Source organism: Mustela erminea, chromosome 4 (genome assembly GCF_009829155.1).
Source record: "Mustela erminea isolate mMusErm1 chromosome 4, mMusErm1.Pri, whole genome shotgun sequence".
Lineage (NCBI taxonomy): Eukaryota > Metazoa > Chordata > Mammalia > Carnivora > Mustelidae > Mustela > Mustela erminea.
Genome location: NC_045617.1, coordinates 80,102,199 through 80,108,369, shown reverse-complemented (window position 1 = coordinate 80,108,369; position 6,171 = coordinate 80,102,199).

The following is a 6,171-nucleotide window of genomic DNA, read 5'->3' as shown; positions in this document are numbered from 1 at the left end:
AGAACAAATATTGTGAAAATGTCTATGCTACCTAAAGCAATCTACATGTTTAATGCAGAATACCTTCCATTTTTTTCAAAGAAATAGAACAAATAATCCTAAAATTTATATGGAACCAGAAAAGACCTCAAGTAGCCAGAGGAATATTGAAAAAGAAAGCCAAAGTTGGTGGCATTACAATTCTAGACTTCAAGCTCTATTACAAAGCTGTCAGGATCAAGACATCTTTCAACCTGATCATCTTAAAAATACTGTATTTTGTGGTATGTAGATAATACTCTTTTTAATCCATATTCATAGAAGAGTTTCCTTATTTTGAAAGTATTCTCTTCTCCTTTTATTTTTGTTTTGTTTTATTATGACAGGTCTTGGGCATCTATTATATAATATTCTCTATTGGGCTATCATTTTCTTAGCATTCCAAGGGAGATTCATTGAGAAAAGAATGTAAAATAACAAAAATGATGCTTTAAAATATATTAGAGACTACAAAACTAGTTTTAGTCTGTTCAAGTATCTGAGCCTGTATTGGTAAGTGACTAATGTGAAAATGCAAGAGATATTTATGAATTAGAGAAACATCATACTGACCTTGGGTTATCTGAAGGGGATATAAATAAGATGGGTAAGTCTCAATGACACAAAGACTTTTTAGCTCAGTCATACCAGTTAAAATATCTGCTACTATAGAAAGTATGAAACAGTGAGTAAGACATGGAGCAAGACATTTATCAATGAGACACACTGAAAGCTCTTCAGCATGAGAAAAAGCTGATTCTAGATATGTAAAGCTGTTGTGCAGATGTTATATTGAAATTCTACCATCCCCATTTTAGCAGCTGGTAATTTGCCTTTGATATAATAAATGTAGTCCTTCAAAACTTACATTCAAGTTATAGGTGCTGCTGACAAGTATAATTACACACAAGTTGTTAGGATTCCTCTTTCCCACAAATGGGCATTTCCAGTGTTGCAAGTAAGTTTTGTGGTAGTCCAAATCCAGACATATTCTGCCTTGTATGCAAAATTTATATTGAATTCTTTGCAAATGGATTTGCTAAGCATTTGTTCTGCTCCATGGAACTGACTGGGTTTCCTTGCAACATAGAAGTATTAAGAAATTATTAACGAATGCATTGGTCAATAATAAAAAAAAAAACACTAAAAAAAACCCAATGAATTCACTGAGAAAATCTGGTCATAAGAAACATTAAAACAATTACAATTTATAGATTTTTTTTCAAGAAAAAAAAAAAAAAGAAAACTCATGCTCTTTCCCCACAGTCAGATGTTTCTGCCTATGGTCCTGAGGTATATGACATAGTTGGTGACAAATGTCTTCACACCCAGGTTTGGGCTTAAGTTGTCAATTTTCCTCTTGTCCAGTTTTACTATTCCAACCTTTCTAAGCATGTCTGTCTTCTCCAACAAGTTCTCATCTAAATAAAATGAGAAATAGAAACTTCTTTCTATAGCAAGTGCACAAATTTCTTATAAGCAAGTACTAGTAAACATGAAAGGAAAAAAAGAAAAGGAAAGAGAACAGGACAATAAGGTAATTATCTTGTGGATACCTGATTTTTATAAGGCCTACTTCAGCCAAGAGGGGCTAATGGTTGTTTTTCATGATTGTAAAATATTCAGTGACAGTTGAGGAAAGAAGCTTGTCAACTCCATGTTTTCTCATATACCAAATGTAGTGCTTTATACATCCAGTATAAAAAAACTTAGAGGCATTTCCAGGGGTATATACTTGGTATCCAAAGATGATACAGATTTCAGCATCTGACCTGCAAAATAGACCAAGTCACCGCTAAAATAGACCACATCACTGCTGCTGGTCGAATGAGAGATTGCTTTGCTGTTTGCTGTGTGTAGTTCTCAACACCATGCCTTTGACTCTGGCACTGACGAGGATAATATAATTATCTCACTATCCTTTGGGAGGAACTGCCTCTAATGTGGGAATAGAAAAAAAAAATTGACCTAGAAATGTGAGTATATTATCTTTTGCAATTGCTTATAGAAGCACTTTCTTTTTAAAAGAAAAATTAGAACTCACCAGGAACTTGTTAATTTAAACTTTTAATACTTAATGTTGAGGGCTTTTTAAATTCTGTTGATGTTTACCTGGTATCTATGTGCACTGGCTTATCTAAACGAATTAAACTTTTTTAAGGTGCAGTTTAAAAAGCAGAAAAGGAGCTTAGGATGTAGATATCACCAAGGTTATTCCTTTCAAAATGTTGTCATAGGAGATATTACAGATAATAAACACATCTCATTTTATGCTCTTTAAGCATGCACAGTTTCAGGTACATGTACAATTTATGCTAAAGTTCAGGAGAGCAAGTGCTTCATTGCTCTTTTGAAACCAATGCATAGAACTCGATGGAATCTGCAAAATCCTGGTTTTAAGAGAGAGGGTTGTTATTTATTAAATATTTGAGAAGTATAGTCACCATCTCAAATCTGTTTCTTATGACTTCTGGAGGCTGTGTTCAGCATCAATATAAAATAACCTTTCACGAGAGCAATTGTCTATCTTGTTGTCTTAACTGCACTGTGTCATAAGGAAATCTTTTCCTTTGACAGTGTTGCCTTAAGTGAATCATGTTCATTTTCCCAACTCACGTATGACTATCACTCTGGTCATGCATATTCCCAGCTCCTATTGATACTATAGCCTATTACATACTCACTGTCCTGTAAAACTTCTTTGCAGCCATGTCATCTGATCATAACTGGACCTTCTTACAATATTATTTGCTAAATATCTGTTATTCATCTTTGGCTCTTTCCAATGACTTTCATAATTTGTGACTTTCATCTATGGAGATGATTCTTCTAACATTCACGCTACATATGTCTTTTTTTTCACTTTAATAAACTTTAGTTCCACAGAATTCTGTATCCTATATCCATGTTCACATCTTGATCTTTGACATCATACAGGATTTGATCATCTTTGAAAGACATCTTAAATAGTGTATAGGTTATAGTTTTTCAATTATTAAGTTAAACAATTATAAATATGAGAAGGGTCAGAATTTATCATAAGGTGAGACCTGGATTGAGAATATCCCATACACATTTTCTTCTTGGCAAACATGTTTTTTTTACTTATAAAGAAAATACCAACTGAAAAAAGTCAGACTCATTACACCTCATCAGATGCAAATAGATATAAAAGGAAGAAATGGTAGGTATAATACTTCCAGCAGAGAATCTTTTTATGTGTGGGAATTTCACGAACAGTACAAACCAAATGTTTTGTACCAATTCTCTCCTGTTTACTGCAATATACTGTTTCAAAAATTTGGCTTAAAGTTCTTGACTCTTACTTTTTTGTTTGTTTGTTTGTTTGTTTTGTGAGAATATCTTCTTTGGCCCCACTTATTCAGTTCTTCATACTTAATCATATGGAACTCTAACCAAGCATTAAATTTTGTCCAGAAAGAGAAGATGCATTTTATCATCTCACAAGGGGGGGGAATTTCCTTCCTACTCTTTTTAAAATTTTTTTAAATTTTTAAATTAACATATAATGTATTATTAACCCCAGGGGTACAGGTCTGTGAATCGCCAGGTTTACACACTTCACAGCACTCACCATAGCACATACCCTCCCCAGTGTCCATAACCCAACCACCCTTTCTCTACTCCCTCCTCCCCCAGGCAACCCTCAGTTTGTTTTGTGAGATTAAGAGTCTCTTATGGTTTGTCTCCCTCCCAATCCCATTTTGTTTTATTTATTCTTTTCCTATCCCCAAACCCTCCATGTTGCATCTCCCCTTCATTATATCAAGGAGATGATATGAGAGTTGTCTTTCTCCGATTGACTTACTTCGCTAAGCGTAAAACCCTCCAGTTCCATCCATGTTGTTGCAAATGGCAAGATTTCATTTCTTTTGATGGCTGCATTGTATTCCATTGTAAACATATACCACATCTTCTTTATCCATTCATCTGTTGATAGACATCTAGGTTCTTTCAATAGTTTGGCTATTGTGGACATTGCTGCTATAAACATTCGGGAGCATGTGCCCCTTCAGATCACTACATTTGTATCTTTAGGGTAAATACCCAGTAATGCAATTGCTGGGTTGCAGGGTAGCTCCATTTTCAAATTTTAGAGGAACCGCCGTGCCGTTTTTTAGAGTGGCTGCACCAGCTTGCATTCCCAACAACAGTGTAGGAGGGTACCCCTTTCTCCGCATCCTTGCCAGCATCTATCATTTCCTGACTTGTTAATTTTAGCCATTCTGACTGGTGTGAGGTGATATCTCATTGTGGTTTTGATTTTTATTTCCCTGATGCCGAGTGATGTGGAGCACTTTTTCATGTGTCTGTTGGCCATCTGGATGTCTTCTTTGCAGAAATGTCTGTTCATGTCTTCTGCCCATTTCTTGATTGGATTATTTGTTCTTTGGGTGTTGAGTTTGCTAAGCTCTTTATAGATTTTGGATACTAGCCCTTTATCTAATATGTTGTTTGCAAATATCTTCTCCCATTCTGTCAGTTGTCTTTTGGTTTTGTTAACTGTTTCCTTTGCTGTGCAAAAGCTTCGATCTTGATGAAGTCCCAATGGTTACTTTTTGCCATTGCTTCCCTTACCTTTGGCGATATTCTAGGAAGAAGTTGCTGTTGCTGAGGTTGAAGAGGTTACTGTCTGTGTGATGGATTCCTTTCTCACATTGAGGTCCTTCATCCATTTTGAGTCTATTTTCATGTATAGTGTAAGGAAGTGGTCCAATTTCATTTTTCTGCATGTGGCTGTCCAATTTTCCCAACACCATTTATTGAAGAGGCTGTTTTTTTTCCATTGGACATTCTTTCCTGCTTTGTCAAAGATTAGTTGACCATAGAGTTGAGGGTCTATTTCTGGGCTCTCTATTCTGTTCCATTGATCTATGTGTCTGTTTTGGTGCCAGTACCATGCTGTCTTGATGATGACAGCTTGAAGTCTGGAATTGCGATGCCACCAACTTTGGCTTTCTTTTTCAATATTCCTCTGGCTATTCAAGGTCTTTTCTGGTTCCATATAAATTTTAGGATTATTTGTTCTATTTCTTTGAAAAAAAAATGGAAGGTATTTTGATATGGATTGCATTAAACATGTAGATTGCTTTAGGTAGCATAGACATTTTCACAATATTTGTTCTTCCAATCCATGAGCTGGGAACATTTTTCCATTTCTTTGTGTCTTCCTCAATTTCTTTCATGAGTACTTTATAGTTTTCCGAGTATAGATTCTTTGCCTCTTTGATTAGGTTTATTCCTAAGTATCTTATGGTTTGGGGGGCAGTTGTAAATGGGATTAACTCCTTAATTTCTCTTTCTTCTGTCTTGTTGGTGTATAGAAATGCAGCCGACTTCTGTGCATTGATTTTATATCCTGACACTTTACTGAATTCCTGTACAAGTTCTAGGAGATTTGAAGTTGAGTTTTTTGGGTTTTCCACAAAAGTATCATATCATCTGCAGAGAGTGATACTTTGAACTCTTCTTTGCCGATTTGGATGCCTTTAATTTCTTTTTGTTGTCTGATTGCTGAGGCTAGGACTTCTAGTACTATGTTGAATGACAGTGGTGATAGTGGAAAGCCCTGCCGTTTTCCTGACCTTGGCATAAAAGCTCTCAGTTTTTCTCTATTGAGAATGATATTTTCTGTGGGTTTTTCATAGATGGCTTTGATGATATTGAGGTGTGTACCCTCTATCCCTACATGTTGAAGAGTTTTGATCAAGAAAGGATGCTGTACTTTGTCAAATACTTTTTCAGCATCTATTGAAAGTATCATATGGTTCTTGTTCTTTCTTTTATTAATGTATTGTATCACATTGATTGATTTGCAGATGTTGAACCAACCTTGCAGCCCTAGAATAAATCCTACTTGGTCATGGTGAATAATCCGTTTAATGTACTGTTTGATCCCATTGGCTAGTATTTTGGTGAGAATTTTTCACATCTGTGTTCATCAAGGATATTGTTCTGTAATTCTTTTTTTTTTTTTTTGATGGGATCCTTGTCTGATTTGGGGATCAAGGTAATGCAGGCCTAATAAAATGAGTTTGGAAGTTTTCCTTCCATTTCTATTTTTTGGAACAGTTTCAGGATAATAGGAATTAATTCTTATTTAAATGTTTGGTAGAATTCCCCCGGGAAGCC